The sequence below is a fragment of the Belonocnema kinseyi genome, chromosome 4, assembly GCF_010883055.1.
Source record: "Belonocnema kinseyi isolate 2016_QV_RU_SX_M_011 chromosome 4, B_treatae_v1, whole genome shotgun sequence".
NCBI classification, from domain to species: Eukaryota; Metazoa; Arthropoda; class Insecta; order Hymenoptera; family Cynipidae; genus Belonocnema; species Belonocnema kinseyi.
Window position 1 is genome coordinate 113063512 of NC_046660.1, and position 18298 is coordinate 113081809.

The window sequence follows — 18298 nt, forward strand, 5'->3', positions numbered from 1 at the left end:
CAATGGGTCGGAAAGGTTATGGCCTCCGTATTTTGGGATGCACATGGCATAATATTCGTGGACTATCTTGAAAAAGGTAAAACCATAACCGGAGCACACTATCCATCATTATTGGACCGATTGAAAATCGAAATCGCTGAAAAACGACCACATTTGAAGAAGACAAAACCTCAGCCACCGTATTCACCAGACCTGGCCCCCAGCGACTATTACTTGTTCCCTAACCTGAAGAGATGGCTCACCGGTAAGCGTTTTTACTCAAATGAGGAGCTCATAGCTGAAACTGAGGCCTATTTTGGAGACCTTCCGATCGAGTACTTTTCGGACGGTATCAAAAAGTTAGAAAATCGTTGGACTCGCTGTATCGACCTAAAAGGAGAGTATGTTGAAAAATAAAACCGACTTTGGCCAAAAAAACGTCTCCGTGTTTCATTTTTCAGGGACTTATCAGACTGCCTAGTACAATACATGTATTGCAATTTCGTCATTCCAATACCATGGTTGCAGTTTTACCTTACGTTTGTATTGTAGAATTTTGGTAGATGTGTGGTAGAACTCCAAACATTTTTAAAAGTGTATATATAACTTCATTTTCTTTAGAGTATAATGTTTGAAGAAATAAAATAATACAATAAATTAATTTTTCATTCTTGGGAGCCAAATTTAATCATTTCGAATGAGGTTTAACGTATAATTATGGTCTAACTTTATGTACGTGTAAGTTCGTTTGATGTTATAATAATAACATTATGCAATGCGCCACGCTCTTCGAGACTACAGGGTCCGGCACTCGAAGTGTAACCAACTTCAGATCGCTCGCACAGCTGACGTATGAGAATCAGCTGTGTAAAAGTTTGCTAAATGACAGTTGGGAGTATTGTTTAGAAGCGCAAAAAAGCATTTTGCTAAAAGTGAACACGAAGAAAAAAATTAGTGATGGATTTCAAACGTAATAGTGTGATTGCTTTATATTTAGCTGGAAAATCACAACCAGCGATTGTTCGTGAGCTCAATCACCTCAAAGTGAATAAAGTTTTTGTTTAACGCACCATAACCCGTTACAATAATACTGGTAGCATCGCAAAACGTCATGGAGGTGGTCATCAAAAGACTGCAACGTCAAGTGAGATGGTTCAAAAAGTGAAGAAGCGACTTAAGCGAAATCTCCGACGAATTGCCAATCAAACGGCAAAATAACTGAAAATATCCGACCGTAGCATCCGCCGTATACTGATAAATGATCTCAAGGTCCAGCCTTACAAGATCCAAAAGACGCATGATCTCACACCGAAGCAGCAACAAGTTAGACTTGAGAGAGCGAAGGAGCTGCTTCGCATGGCTGAAAGCGGTCAATTTCCGAACATTGTGTTTTCTGACGAGAACATTTTTCTAACTGAGCAATTTGTAAACTCTCAAAACGATAGGGTTTACTTGACCGACCATTCATACGAGAATTTGAGTCATCGATTGGCCACCAGGAGGCAGCACCCGCAACAGATAATGGTTTGGGCGGCTGTAACCGCAGATGGGTGCTCTTCAATCGTTTTCATCGAGCCTGGCGTCAAGGTAAATGCCAAATATTATCAGGAAAGTATTCTGGAGGTTGTTTTGAAGCCGTGGGCGGACAAACATTTCGGTGGTAGACCATGGATGTTTCAACAGGACTCGGCACAGTCTCACAAAGCTCGAGTGAACCAAGAATGACTGAAAAACAACGTTCCGAACTTCATAAAGTCCACACAGTGGCTCTCGAATTCGCCAGACGCGAATCCAATGCATTATTCTCTTTGGGTCATTTTGAAGAGCAAGGTCCGAACTAAAAGATACACCAGTATCGAGACGCTGAAGAAAGCTATTGTCCGCGAGTGGGCCAAAATACCTGCAAGTCACATTCGGGCAGCTTGCGACTTGCTTTTGGACCGTCTCAAGGCCATAGTTAAGGCAAAAGGTGGTCATATCAAACAAAAGTTAATTGATTCTGAATTTTGTATTATTTTCACACATTTTGTACTTTGAATTAAATAAAAGTAACTTTCCAAACTGAATTTATAGCCTTTTCAGTGATCTTTTTTTTTCAGTGATCTTTCAGCTTCTATAGCACCGATTTTGGGGCTGACGGTGTGTGGGAACTAACTCATCATAGCCTGCTCCCCTTTTTTTTTGTTGATAATATATCAGTTTTTTAAATCAGATACTATGCTTATTGAAATATAAAATGAATGATTAAATAATTACAATTATACCAAAAGAAACTTCCTATGATCCCTAGGACAGACTGCGAAGTTTACAAAACACGATAGTAAAGACATTCTGTCTATGTTTATTCCACGCATTTCTAATTTTTTCCATAGAAAATAGGAAAAACTAGCATGGTCGAAACAGCAAAATAAAAATAAATTCGCTTTGACTTCACGCACTATAAATTTTGTACATTAAACGTACAATTAGATATTTATATTTTATTCTAAGGTAAAAGAGAAAAAACCTTGTTAGAAGAAATCAGTCCGGGTGGGAATTGAACACGGGTCGCCGGGGCAGCAGAACGGAGATATTTTCCTGTGATAAAACAAATGATAAGGTTTAGGAATTTTATCATCCTTATGAACTTCGGCGCGTGTAATAACGTCATTTGGTACTGAATAGCGAAGCACTACATTCAATTGTTTTTCCTTTAATTGCACCTTCCCATTGAAAATGCTAATTTTTCTTACGTGTTTTGCAACTTATGTTATTTTAACTGCTACTTATTGCAACTACGGTTTTATCATTTAATTTCTGAATATCATTTTTTTCAACTTCAATCTGCTATCAAAAATATGAATTTTTCTAACTATAAATGAGAATTATTAGGTTTCTAGTATATTTATAAATGATATGGAAAATGTATTTCTTCGTATGGCTGCGGCAATAATCCTATTTTCTCGGCTATATCCTAGATTGCCATCGAACTTTTGTAAATATCAATATTATAATTCCAAATTTTACGAACAACAGTTTCTCCGTGTATAGTTTTGGTAACAACAAGTTTAATTGTATGTTAAAATTTGAAAATAAGATTCCATTATCAACATTTGATCATTCACGTTATTAAAAAACAATATTTAAGTGCTACATCAAAGAAATAAATGTAGCTTCTATAATATTTGAATTACTAAACTATTTGGCCCCACAGATGATTTTTTTCTGTGGGCGATTTAATAAAATAATATTAAGGAGCAAATTACTTCTTATTATTTAAAATTTTCATTTATCTTATTTTATGTTATTATATTAAGTGACTGAGAAATCTAGACCTCTCTTACAGCACTCTCAGTGCCCTAGTTGCATCAGGTGCGTCATGAGCCTAAATCCAACAGAAATTATTTATGCAGCCCTGTCTGTTTACGTTTAGATTCTCCCGATTTAGAATCAAAACCAAGGCAATTTGTGCCTGAAACCGGTCTTATATCGGGAGCTAAGCGTATTGTTTAAAATAGATCTATACAAAATAAGTCAAAGAAAGTGTTCCGTAGCCTATTAAGACGTCAATTTAATTATTAATACAATTTCAACCATTTTTTTAATTGAAAAAAAATTATGAAACAATAAAAAATGTGGACAAAATATGTTTGAAACAAAATTAAAACGAACAATGTTTTTTAAATTAAAAAAAAAGTTGGAAAACAATTTTTAAAATTATTTTTTCAAATTATTTTCGACAAACAAACTTAATTAGGTTGTTCAAACCTGCCTATAGCAAACTTCCTCACCCCTACTCCATCTACATTCCCATTCCCTCACTTCCCGTCCTTGGAAAATAGAACGACGTGTCGTATTGTCCGTCGCGACAGACAGACGGACGGATACCCGACCTAACCTATAAGTGTTTCAGCCCGGGGTTACGAAACCCTAAAAAAGGAATGAACCACCTTTTTTGATTTTTAACATCATAGGGATCGTGCATGTTGCATACTGCGCACGTGACATGACGCTATCTTAAGTTTTTTTTGCACCTCTTAGGCCAGTCAACGAAGCTGAATGAGGAGGCTTAAAGGGAAATAATTTATTAAAATGAACTTAGTTGTCAGGAAGCTTCCTTAGGAGGTCTTGAAACACCTCCAAAAATTCAGTAAATTTGGGAGGGGGGTGCTCGAGCCGCCATCTTCCAAAATGGCGGATTATTTCATGTTTTTAGATTTTTCATGGAAACCGCTGTTTTTAGAACAAAAATAGTTATATAATAAAACACTCTAAATTTTCTTCTGAATAAAAAAGGTTATATAAAATATTGCCATAAAAAGAATAGTTTGCCCGAAAAATTGAAAAGATTGAACATTTTTGGAAGTTCATTATTTTTGCATTTATGAGCGATTGCCTCAGTGAAAACGAGTGCAGTTTATTGTTTCGAGTTTGGCTGAAGGTAAGCTACCGTGCAATATCGATAATTTCGTTGTAGCTATATTATTTATTTAATACTGAAAATTATTTTCATCATTTTCAACGCTTAATTTGAAGAATTTGCTTTCATTTCTCGAAGTAGGGATTTTGCCATTTACCTTTCCTTATGTCTTAACAACGCATCCGTAAATTTTCGAAATTTTAAATTAATGTTTTGATATTCAAAAACGCCTTTCATTGAACATGTGTCAAAACTCTTGGAAAATCCGAGATGAGCCTGGGGGGTGAAGTAATAACGATGTATTTACTGCAGGCCCACTTTTTTCTTCAAACGGTAGAAAACATAATGCACCCATTGAAAATAATCTCAACTCCTTCCATGTGCCTGGGACCCTTCGAACTGCGTTTCCCAGGGCATGAAGCGACCACTGTCATGTGGCCGCAGGCGACTATCGGCGTCCCTCTTCCGCCAAAGCAAATACGCGAGGGCAAGCGAGAGAGTAACGGGCTTGTTAGTACAGTCAAGCACAGTCATTTCTATTTTTGTAAGAGAACCTTTCTTCTCCCGCTAACATTTCACATCTATTAAACGCGTTTTTTGTATCAGAAAAAATTCATATCAATACTGATTTTTGCATGAAGCATTCCAAAGGTGCTCCAATGATCTTATCAAAATTCAGTAATGATGGGATTAAAATTAAGCTTACAATCAAGCTCTGAAGTGAATTTAAACCTTTTGTTCGACACGCCTCGAAAATACTTCTGGCTTCACATCTATTGTTGTTTATATAGAAAGTCATTTGTAAAATAATGATTTTGAAGACAATCTGACAAGAACAGAAAATTATTAACATTCCATAAAATAATTCAAATTCATACTTCAAGGAGAAGAAAATAAAATAACCATTTTTGTATCTCCATTCTTCTCCCGCTAACATTTCACGTCTATCAAACGCGTTTTTTGTATCAGAAAAAAATCATATAATCACTGATTTTTGCCTGAAGCATTCCATAGGTGCTCCAATGATCGTATAAAAATTCAGTAATGATCGAATTAAAATTAAGCTTATAATCAAGCTCTGAAGTGAATTAAAACCTTTTGTTCGACACGCCTCCAAAATACTTCTGGCTTTACATCTATTGTTGTTTATATAGAAAGTCATTTGTAAAACAATAATTTGAAGATAATCTAACAAGAACAGAAAATTATTAACATTCCATAAAGTAATTCAGATTAATACTTCAAGGAGAAGAAAATAAAATAACCATTTTTGTATCTCCATTCTTCTCCCGCTAACATCTCACGTCTATTAAACGCGTTTTTTGTATCAGAAAAAAATCATATAATTACTGATTTTTGCATGAAGTATTAGGTGTTCCAATGATCGTATTAAAATTCAGTAATGATTGGATTAAAATTAAGCTTATTATTATTACTATTATTACTATAACTATATATTTACTTTACTGCTTTCAATAAATTAAAAATATTGGCTCAGTGTAAAATATTAATTCATGTTATTTTAAATTTTTGTATTGCAAACAATAATAATTATTTTATATTTATCAATATTTGACTGTTTATTCAAGCTGAATAAATCAAAACCGAATATTCAAAAATAAACAATTTGAAATTGAATTGTTTTACCTGGGAAAACTGAAATCGTTAAAATGTCGAATATCTTTTGAGCTTTGAACGTTACTATTTGGATTGTTATATAAAAAGAAAGGTTTAGTTTCTAAGTGAAATGTTCCAATTTAGTTTGTACCAACAAAATTCGGCTAGTCGAACCGAAATTTCGGTGCAAGTAGCCACAGCCTAATTTAAAATAAAATGTCGATTTTTGCAGATTTAAAAAAAATGAGAAACTTTTTAAAAATTGTGAAAGGTTTCAAAAGAATAAAACATTTTCGTTAGATTCCTAGGAAAATTGAAAAACATTTTTTATTTTGGAATATTATTTACAAAGAATACTTAAAAAGATTTTAAAAGATTTCCAAAATTGTTAAAAGAGTCTAGAATATTTTAACATGATTTGTTATGATTTGCGAAATTTCTAAAAGTTGAACGAAAAATTCTATTGATTTCAAAAGACATTCAGAAGTTCGAAAAACATTTCAAAAATGATTTTAAAGTTGCATATATTCAAAATAACTTCTAGATTTAACAAGATATTGAAATAAAATTTGAAGTTTTTAGTAGTTGAAAATTCGTTTGATTTATTTGTTAACTGTAAAGCTTGATTATAAGCTTACTTTTAATCCGAGCATTACTGAATTTTGATACGATCATTGCAGCACCTTTGGAATGCTTCATGCGAAAATCAGTAATGATATGATTTTTTTCTGATACAAAAAAACGCGTTTGATAGGCGTGAAATGTTAGCGGGAGAAGAATGGAGATACAAAAATAGTTATTTTATTTTCTTCTCCTGGAAGTATTAATTTGAATTATTTTATGGAATGTTAATAATTTTCTGTTCTTGTCAGATTGTCTTCAAAATTATTATTTTACAAATGACTTTCTATATGAACAACAATAGATGTGAAGCCAGAAGTATTTTCGAGGCGTGTCGAACAAAAGGTTTAAATTCACTTCAGAGCTTGATTGTAAGCTTAATTTTAATCCCATCATTACTGAATTTTGATAAGATCATTGGAGCACCTTTGGAATGAATCATGCAAAAATCAGTAATGATATGATTTTTTTCTGATACAAAAAACGCGTTTAATAGATGTGAAATGTTAGCGGGAGAAGAAAGGTTCTCTTACAAAAATAGAAATGACTGTGCTTGACTGTACTAACAAGCCCGTTACTCTCTCGCTTGCCCTCGCGTATTTGCTTTGGCGGAAGAGGGACGCCGATAGTCGCCTGTCGCCACATGACAGTGGTCGCTTCATGCCCTGGGAAATGCAGTTCGAAGGGTCCCAGGCAGATGGAAGGAGTTGAGATTATTTACGATGGGTGCATTATGTTTTCTACCGTTTGAAGAAAATAGTGGGCCTGCAGTAAATACATCGTTATTACTTCACCCCCAGACTCAACTCGAAAATTCCGAGAGTTTTGACACAGGTTCAGAAAAAGGCGGTTTTTAATATCAAAAAATTAATTTAAAATTTCGAAAATTTGCAGATACGTTGTTAAGACATGCGGAAGGTTAATGACAAAGATCCTACTTCGAGAAATGAAAGCAACTTCTTCAAATTAAGCGTTGAAAATGATAAAAATAATTTTCAGTACAAAATAAATAATATAGCTACAACGAAATTACCAATATTGTACGGTAGCTTACCTTTAGCCAAGCTCGAAACAATAAACTGCACTCGTTTTCACTGAGGCAATCGCTCATAAATACAAAAATAAGGAACTTCCAAAAATGTTAAATGTTTTCAATTTTCCGGACAAACTATTCACTTTATGGCAATGTTTTATATAACCTTTTTTATTCAGAAGAAAATTTAAATTGTTTTATTGTAAAACTATTTTGCTCTAAAAACAGCCGTTTCCAAGGAAAATCCAAAAACATTAAATAGGCCGTCATATTGGAAGATGGCGGCTCGAGCGTCCCCCCCCCAAATTTACTGAATTTTTGGAGGTGTTTCAAGACCCCCTAAGGAAGCTTCCTGCCAACTAAGTTCATTGTTATAAATTATTTCCATTTAAAATCCTTCGTTGACTGGCCTATCTCGCTACCTCGCCCTTGTGACACTCTGTCATCCGGAGATCTTATTCGGAGGTTCTGAAGGTTTATGGTATTCTGAAAACAAATCGGTTGACAAAAACAAATAAAAATTAAAGGTTAAAAATAGAGGATATATAAATTAATTTGGTCAAAGGATTCGAACATAGCATGCGAAGATCCATCAAAGGCTTCATTTAAAAAACGAAAGGGTTAATTTTCTTCAACCATAATAACAATATAGTTTGGAAAATGCAGTCTTTCATGACCGAAAATTTTCTTAATAAATGTGTTGGTATATGGAATAATGTTGTGATGTCCTCACTGAATACCTCCATTCAAGACAAGTCCTTGAAATTTTGTTTGAGAGTTATTTCTTTTAACTATCAGAGGTATAAGATATATAGATCCCAATTTCTGAGCAGCGAATAACTCATACAGATTGTTAGATCAAGTTATTGGAATTTAAAACGACTCTTGTATGTCCTCTGAATAATATCCTCATGCAGTTGAATAAAAGAACAATTAATAGATAATTCGGTTTTAAGAGATCGCGATATCCGTACCTGTTATGTATAAGGGTTGAAATATAAAATCTGTAACTAAATGAAGAAAAGTTTTTTCAAAGGAAACCCTCATTTTTGTAAAATTTTTGGATCCTTAATTACAATTTGTGTACCAAATCAGCCTTGCACTGTCACCTTCGAAGTTATTTTGAATTTTCAGTTTAGAGAATGGCCATCTTAGCGCTTTTGACGGATTTATGATTTGATACAGAAGGGTCAGGTCTTATTCTTAGAAGAATATAGTTTTACATGAAAGGGCAATGGTAAATGAAACGGGTAGTTTTAATTCCGAATTTCGGGTAGTATTAAACATCAAATGCATGAAAGAGGAGGTTAAATATTTATTAAACGGAAATATAGAGGATCTTGTTTTGTGGGTGAGGCACATGCTCGTAAACTAGAGAATGCACGTAATCGTCGGGCAGCAAAAGAAAAATATTCTTACAAAAGGTACTCTGAACGGTTTTCCTAATTTTTACAATGTACTTTTTTGAGGAGTAAATATATCTGTACAACTTAACGCAAAAATTAATATAAAAATATCGATAATCGTGGTAAACTCTAAAGGATTATTCCAAGCCCCCGTGAGTCTCGCTTTGCGATAAACACGAATTGAAGTTATTGCTTCAGTTTGTGTGAATTCGTATAAATTCTTAAAGGAGTAATTTAGTCCTCAAGTCTGCTATGCGCCCGAATTCAGCGAAATTTTGTTTTATGAGAATGCTTTAACACAATTGTTTCATTGTCAACTAGTTGATTTTAATTCGCAAAATTTAAAGTCATAATGATTCTGAATTCGTCAGCCTGAATACTAGGGCAAAGTGAAAATGATCAAATTAATCGAATCTTATGAGCTGAGCGAAAAATATTTGTGGGTTGGCATCCGAAAAAAGTAATAAAAAAAAAGTTGAAATCGGTAATATCTTCTGTTACGTTTTTGGATTTGAAAATTTAAATATTTAAAAATTCCTTCGGGGGGGTTGCTAATGCGGGGGGGGGGGGTTGTCAATGTTATCTCGTCTTTTCAGCGAATAGCTAGTAAAGAGTTCAGGAAAGAATTTTTTAATTTATTCGGGAATTTTCAAAAATTTAAATTATCAAATCAAAAAAGGGAACAGAAGATATTCACCGATTAAAATTTTTTTTTCACTTTTTTCGAATGCCAACCCACAAATATTATTTTTGAATTCGTGGGAGTGAAATCCACACTCGAATTCGCCCTATTTCGTGACAGAGAATTTCCTCGTGAGTGTTGATTTATTTAATTTAATACGTAAGTGAAGAGACTGCAATTGAAAATGATATATGCGTGTTAACGGTTGAGCAAGATTATATCCCTTATATCAGTGGGGCTCTAGACTTATACACGAGGGATCTGTGGTTCGAGTCTCGCTACACGTACTTTTTATCAAATTTGTTTTATTTGACCTTGAATAAGCATGCATATGAATTCACACGCATTCATTTCGCGCTGTCTTAATTTATTTAAATAAATATCAGTTAGTTTAAACGAATCAGAAAGGAAGATTCGAGCCTATTTAAAGACGCTAATTCGCCAAAACTCGATGTTTGAATATTTTGTTACCCCGATTAAGTATCATTCTGCAATATGAAACTTTAGTACTAATAAACTGCTATTGGCGGTGCGAATAAAATCGAACTAAAATGTCTATGAGTGGTATAGCGCTATGGTCGCACGAACCCTCTCGCCTTTGTACCATTTCTTCTTGCCAAGAACGATCACCACGCCGTTCTCGAAACTCTGTCGCGCCAGTGAGAAATTCAGTGATCAGTTGCATTTGCCAGACAGTGGACAACTAGTAAAGCACACGCCGTAACCCTTACGGCATATACCATCGTCGCGAGCACATCCATAGCTACCGCGTTCTATATATAGTTAAACTCCAACCAGCTGTTCTTTCCTACCGTCCACCTGTTGTTACATCTTTTGTGAATGAGTACTGGAAGAAGTTACAGATAGGTACGTACTACTTCCTGTATCTTCTTGCTATAACTAAAACCATGCAGATCAAACCCGGCACTTCCGGATGACGATAAAATTCTCCCCTCTTCAGGAGCATTACAGTTCGGCTGCTTCTTTCGGTTAAAGTTAAGTCATATAAATATTTACCACTAATTTAAAAATCTGTGATATTATTTTTGAAGCCAGAGAAGAAATTGAATTAAATGTCAATCTATCCCTTTCTCTCATTCTTCTTTTCTCAAGCTTGGAAAAGTATTTCGATAGTTTTCCCTGGAAACTGAAATCACTATTTCAAATTCGTCGCCTTCGAAATGTAAAAGGTTTTTAAATGGATGCTTCGACATTGCGAGTATTTGCATGTTTTAACTTTCAAAAATTCAAAACATTAAATATTTACTAATGCCAAATTGTAGGCTTTCAATTTTAAATTCTAACGAATTTGTAGCATTCAAATTTAAAGTGTCTCACTTTGAAGACTTAAAAATTGGACAAAAATTAGACCATTTCAAATGGGAAACGGGATTTAAATGCTGTCACTTGAAGTTCGAAAATAAATTTTATGATTTATTTTTTTTCAATAATAATAGCAGTATTAATCCATCTTCCCATGAAAAACAATTTATGGATAGTGCCTGACTTGTAAAACTATAACTAAAAAAGTTTGACGTTAAACCTACTTCATTATCCATCATGTATCTTCGCCTTTTCTTTTCTGTAAAAAATACAACAGTGATCTGAAAATAGAAAAAAAAAGTTTTTTAAAGAGTTTGTTTATAAAACAGTCTGGAATCGTGAACATTTATTACATCCTGCTCAAATAATGTATTTGAAGGGCTACATTACATACGGGCGTAAATGCCAAAACCCGAATTTTACAAGAGAAACAATAAACTTTCTAACTTTCACGCAATTAATTTTAAACAGAAAATTGCGGAAAAAGTTGGAGGTACTGCGAGGGTTTATTGAACCGTAAAACGAAAATCCGGAAAGTAGCATCCGAGAAACCATTTTTCAAAGGAACGACACGTCTATGAAAATTCTGAATTTGATACATAAACAGTGGTATAACTTTTTTATTTTCTAAACAAACAAAAAAGAAGAAAGTACCATCGAGCTATTGGTTGGCTCTATTGAATCGCAAAAAGAGCACTTTAAAAAAATAACCCTGTGCGAGAAAGCCCTTCTCAAATATCAGCGCATCCCAAAAAATTAAAATGCTGACGTCTTAAAAGTTGCGTAACTGTTTTATTAATGAACTTGGAACTTAAAACAAGAAAGTACTTTCGAGCTATTACTTAGCTCTATTGACCCGGAAAGGAATATCCTAAAAGGATCAGCCACATATAAGGAAAACCCTTATCAATGGCGCGGTGCGTCCCCAGATACGAAAATATGGATACACAAAGAGTTGCATAACTATTTCATTTTTCAATTAATAAAAAAAGAGATCTTTCGAGCTATTACTTAGCTCTATTGAATTGTGAAAATATGAATTAAAAACAGAAACATGAGTTTCATAAAAAAGACTATTTTAGGCCAATAAACGCATTTCCGAAATTTGGCACTTACGCCCGTATGCAGTGTGGGCCATTCGTTTTTTACTAAAACTTGGTACTTTAATAAATATCGCTTAAATTATAACGAATTTGTAAGGAGTATTAGTTTCTCCGTTGTTTAAATCGGGAGGTTTCCATTTTGGATTAAAGTAGGTAAAGTTAGGCGCGAAAGATCGAGAAATGGAGACAATATTCTGTAAATATCCCTGCCAAACAGCCTGGCAAGTTTCCATGCTAAAATTTAATTTAGGATTTGGGTTAATTACTAATTACTTTTGTGACATTATTTGCGTACTCGTCCACTTTCTCTTAGTTCAATATTTTAAAATTAATGTTAGAAAATATCCACTCTTTGATCTTATTCTAAAATTAGACTAAATTATTCGAATCACCTCTTTTCCGATTCAAATAACTTTCTAGAATTAAAAATTTTTTATTTTTAATATGATATTAAAATTTTTTCTTCCCAATCGAAGACTGTTCTACACGATTTGACGGTTTGAGTGTCAAAACTTTTGTTTTTCTCTGCCTACCTTAGCCTCGTTAATACAAAATTAAATATTTTAAATTTATTTCAAAATGTATATAAAAATTTTTATAATTTCAAAGTCGTGAAATGAAATTGATAGAAAAACTCTTAATTAAAATCATATAAATTTTTGAAATTAAATAATGCGAAATCAAAAGTAGTTAATTTTGGACGCTTTCCGGTTGAATGTTTAACTTTTACTCTTCAAAATTTAGGATTCTTCCAAATATCGAATTTTAAATAACCATTTTGTATGATATTTAGATTCACTTAACTCTCATTTAGATTTCATCGCTTCAAAAAAAAAAAAAAAAGAAAACTAGTTTAAAAAATCTTCCCACCGTGCGGGCACATTCACATCACGCGATGTGCTTCGCGCTCTATAATACATTTATCTCTTGCTTCGCGCTCGATAGTGTCTCGGCCTTTGTACTCTCTTCACATCTGCGCACAAACCTTTTAAAATTGTGAATCAAACCATCGCCGACTGTACTTTGGTGATATGTAATTCTCTTTTTTTAAATCTCCTTCGGCTTTAACGAACACATTCTCATTATGTATCTCGTGCTTCGCACTCGAGTTTGTCAAAAGTCCGAACTCATTAAAGTTATCGTTTTTTTTTATCTTGTGACGTTTATGCAAAAACTCAATTATTTTTCTTTTTAAGTTTGTTTTTTAAGAATGAAACAAGAATTATGCATCCTATCAAACAGTGATTAGGAACAAAGGAGAAGGGTGTATTTGGACGGTTTTTGGCCTAATTTATTTTTGTGTCAAAAAACTTGATAAAAAATTTTGTAATATCTACTAACAATAATAACTCGATTTAACCTTAAACGGACCAACCTCATCCCCGTACTTTGCCTCCGCAACCCCGTCAAATACTGAAAATGCCATCCCTTGCTAACAGCATTTTTGGAGAGATTCGGCGCTGTCAAACTTGTATTTGCTTAATAAAATACACTATCAACTCCCTTTTAATTACCTGTACACTTATTTGTCATTTTTTGCCTTTTTACCCCCCTCCCATTATGGAGGCAGAGAGGGTGATACTACTGTTTATTCCTGTGCGGGGTATATAAATACATATAGGTTTTTGGAGGTTCTGAATCCGAATTCGAGGTTTGTTTTACCGCTTGATGTTAATTAGAGGTAATTTCAAGATTAAGTCAATATTACTTTAAGGTTAGGCTGGAAAAAATTCCGCGTAATGAGCTTTTATCACTGTATATATAGGGTTTTGAGGTGACCTTGAAATTAGCTCTAATTGACTTCAAGCTGCTCAACAACCCTCTGAATTCGGATTCAGAAACCCCAAAAACTTATATATCTATTTTCTAAATTTCTTAATCAACTTTTTCAATTTGACCTTCAAAATGACCTTGAACCTGATGTAATAGAAGTTGATGAATCTCAGATTTGTAATCAGCGACCCTAAAAACCCTAGGATACCCTGGTCAAGTCTGCTGCTCCAGCTTAGATAATTTGTATTTATATACCCCGCTCACGAATAAATAGTTAAACCACCCCCTACACTCTTATAAATGGGGGGGGGGGGTAAAAAGACAAGAAATTATAAATAAGTGTACAGGTAATTAATAGGGAGTTGATAGTGTATTTTATTAATCAAATACAAGTTTGACAGCGCCGAATCTCTCCCTAAATGCTGTTAGCAAGGGATGGTATTTTCAGTATTTGACGGGGTGACGGGTGCAAAGTACGGGGATGAGGTTGGTCCGTTTAAGATGGAATCGACTTATTGTTGTCACTAGATATTACAAAAATTTCGGTCAAATGTTATGACCCAAAAATAAATTATGCCAAAAACCGCCGAAATTGACCCTCCTTTGGAGATCTTTTTTGGGTGATTAATTTTTTTTCTTCATTGTTTGTCGTATTTTGCTTAGTTTCACTGAAAAAATGGAATTTTTCATTCTTTTTTGTGCAATTCAAATTTGATTTTTCTATTTTCCAACCAAATTTAAAAAGTTGTTATTATAATCTTCTAGGGTATTCAAAAAGCAACTTTTTTCTCTTCAATTTTTTCATATCGTGCGTCATTTGGCTTAAAATTTTCATTTTCGTTTTTTAATTTTGTTAATGCTACTTATAACTCTGGTAATTTTTATTTTATCAGAAAAAGTCACAAGAATAAATGGTTTGTCTTTTTGAGTGCTACAAATTAATAGACACACGTAACATTTTTATATCTTGAAAAAATTGTTCTCAAAAATTTTGAATATGCTCGAATTTTTAGAATTTTCTTCCAGAATGGCTGGCTAATGAACTTGTAATATTGAGTTCAGGACACCTAATATGTGCAACAAAGGCCAATCCAATCTGTCAATTCTTTCAAATGTCATCGTTCTAACAGACTGAAAGCCTACAAAGATATACAGACACAGAAGCAACTAATTCGCTAAAACTTGATATTCTTGGTTCAGAAGGTCTCAAAACATAGGCATTTGACAAAAACGTAAGACGGGTGTCAAATTTTACACAAATCTAATACCTTCTCTGATGAGATTGTAAAAATAGCTCGCTGAAATGGATGCCTACCTTCGTGAGGATATCTCGGAGGATTCCAACCTGTGAACCATCAATTGTTCAGTTTATGGTGCTGAGAGAGCTTTGGCTGATTTAAATCGATGGCTGAAATTGACGATGGATCAAAACATCAAAAAATGCATGCATCAACTGAACAAGAAGATTTGATGGGCAAGGCAGAACGCGTCCCGTGCTCATTGTGTGATTGTGTATATAATATCTGGTAGACCGTTCAGGGAAAGGGTTTGAAAGTTCGCCCAAGAACTGAGAACATTCAATCATACACTGAACAAGTCAAAGCTGCTGACAATCAAGCAACACATTGTTGACAAAATACGGGCTTATCTGACGAAGAAGGCAAATACAGAAGGGGGAGAGATGAATCTGGGACAATCAGCAGTGTCTTGTTGACCCACCCCGCCTCTTCAGCGTTCCCTTTCTTTCTGTAAAAAATCTATCCAAGCCCAACGAAGTTCAGAGTTTTTGGAGAGGGTGATACAAGACCCCAGAAACACTGGATTTGAAAGAAGTTACTGATAATTTAATCCGCTTCAAGGAATTTGGGACAACTTTATAGCATCTAACGAGGAATGTCCATTAATCACTGCTGAAGAGGTGAGCAAAGCACTGAGAGGCACGTTTATTTTTATACACCAACAACTGGCCTGCACATTCATCTGATATTTAAAGTCGGAAACGGCCATTCCGCAGTGGCTGGTGCTAGGACGTGCTATACTCTTACCGAAGAAAGGCTACTTGTTCAACCCAAAGAATTAAGGTCAATAACTTGTTTGCACACACTGTATAAGATTTTTACTACGATCATCAACAACAGGATTTTTCGAAGAGTTGAGCCTGTGTGGAGAGAGATGTACGAACAACGTGGCTCAAAAAAGGGTGTAGCAGGGTGCCGAGAGAACCTGCTAATTAAACAGTGCGTCTGCAAAGACGCGTCAGCCCCTCAATGCGCCCTGTCAATGGCCTGGATTGACTACCGGAAAACTTTCGATTCAACCTCTCATAGACATATCATCTGTCTATTGGAAATCTTGAAGGTTCATCCACACATAGTGAAATGCATAGGAAGATTGATGTCCCTTTCGAAAACTAGATTTACTATCTTATCTGGAAAATGGCGAGTGACAACGAACAACGTCACCTTCCATAGGGGTGTCTTTCAGGGTGACAACATAATTCCTCTGCTTTTTTGCATCACACTTCTGCCTGTATCGCTCGCACTACGGAATTCTTCTGGATATCTATGTGGCTATATGGATGTATGCTATATGGATGATTTAAAGATCTATGCTTCTGCTAAAAGTTAAATTCGGAATGCTTTAAATATCGTCAAGCAGTACACAGGAGAGATTGGTATGGACTTTGGATTGTATAAATGTGCGAAGATTCATCTGAAGAAAGGAAAGATTACACAGGCGGACACAATTTTTTCCTCCTAAAACCCAGAAACCTGACTACTTTTCTTAAAGATTTTGACGCACGGAATCCGAATCTGGCCTCAAAATTGCTCAAAGCTTGGTTTTCCTGAGATATCCTAACCTAAATGTTCAGAAAATGCTGTTTTTCGCTATATTAGTGACTAGATTACCCGGCGGGCCGATTTTTTTTCGTAAAATATCGTTGAAGCATTTAAGGATTTTAAAGTCGCTAATCTCGAATCGGTGGTCATTTTTTCCAAATTTAATATGGCGGATCCAATATGGTGGCTACAGCTGTCAAACTTCATAGCAAGTTCCTAAAAATTAAAAAAAGTGCTTAAAAATAGTTACTCTTGGGTTTTTGGGATTGCTGATCTTGATTCAGCGACTATGGAGTGTGGCAACTGTAGCCGCCATATTCAATCCGCCACCTTGAATTTGGAAATTTTTACCGCAGAATCGAGATCAGCGACCCGAAAAACCCGCGACTAGCTATTTTAAAACACTTTTTGGAATTTTCAGCAACTCGGTACGGATTGCGACAGCTTTAGTCGCTATATTGGGTCCGCCATCTTGAATTTGGAAATTCTGACCACAGACTCGAGATTAGTATCCCCAAAAGCCTTAGATGCTTTGACTAGATTTTACGAAAAAAATCAGCTCGCCGTGTAATCTAGTCTCCAATATAGCAAAAAACAGCATTTTCTGCACTTTTAGGTTAGGATATTGGCTTGAAGAGAATCCATAGTTCGTAATCAGTCCCTTGACTTAGTTAGTTTTTTGAAGGAGCCCCCAAAAATAAGAAAGTTTATTTGAGCGGTTTGTTCTATTTTCAGGTTAAAATTTCTCAAACTTGTTAGACATTCTATTTTACTGATTCGACCGAGTAGACAGACGATGCTTCGTAAATTGAATTATTTACACTAGCATCTTACTTTTATTGGTGTTTTCCTCCAATAACATGAAGAAGAAATAGAATTTTAACATAAATGGACTGTGAATTAAAGAAAATTTTCATTTTGATTGTTATAAATGCTTAGATTAATAAATAGATAATTTATTTATTGTTCTCGTCCATGTTTTTAAATGCTTCAAGTCTCAATTTAAAATTGATCAAATTTTAACACTGCTTTGCTCTGCCCTTCAAGCCTGAATTTAAAATTGATAAAATTTTGACACTACTTTGCTCTGCACATCAAGTCTGAATTTAAAATTGACCAAATTTTAACACTGCTTTGCTCTGTCCTTCAAGTCTGAATTTAAAATTGATAAAATTTTAACACTACTTTGCTCTGCACGTCAAGTCTGAATTTAAAATTGATCAAATTTGTACACTACTTTGCTCTGCACTATCTCTTCTTTTTCATTCCAATGTCTCTCTTTCTCATTGCACTGCATTCATATTCACTATGGCACTGTAGCTTGAAGAAGACTGTACTGTTGGGACTCGACTCTGGCGGAACAATAGGCCCCCCAACGAGCAGGTCAAGGGGCTGGTTACGAACTATGAAGTCCCTTTAAGCTGAACTACCAGGTGTATACATATGAAACCGGTATTTTTTCAAGAAAAAAACACATTTATTTCAAGAGAATGATAACAAATATTTTATTCAAAGTATGCGC

At 34.6% G+C, this 18298-nt stretch overlaps 1 protein-coding gene across 5 annotated transcripts in view; it reads left to right on the forward strand.

Moving 5' to 3' along the window:
• The window catches only part of LOC117170534, a 140785-nt gene that overhangs the window by 45113 nt on the left and 77374 nt on the right, over window positions 1–18298 (forward strand). The window contains exon 1 of one of the 5 annotated variants that reach the window (XM_033357332.1): window positions 10398–10604. The exons of the other annotated variants lie outside the window; for them this stretch is intronic. The gene's annotated coding sequence lies outside the window, so the exon portion shown is untranslated. Of the gene's footprint in view, window positions 1–10397; window positions 10605–18298 lie in introns of those variants that run through there. 5 annotated transcript variants of the gene reach the window in all.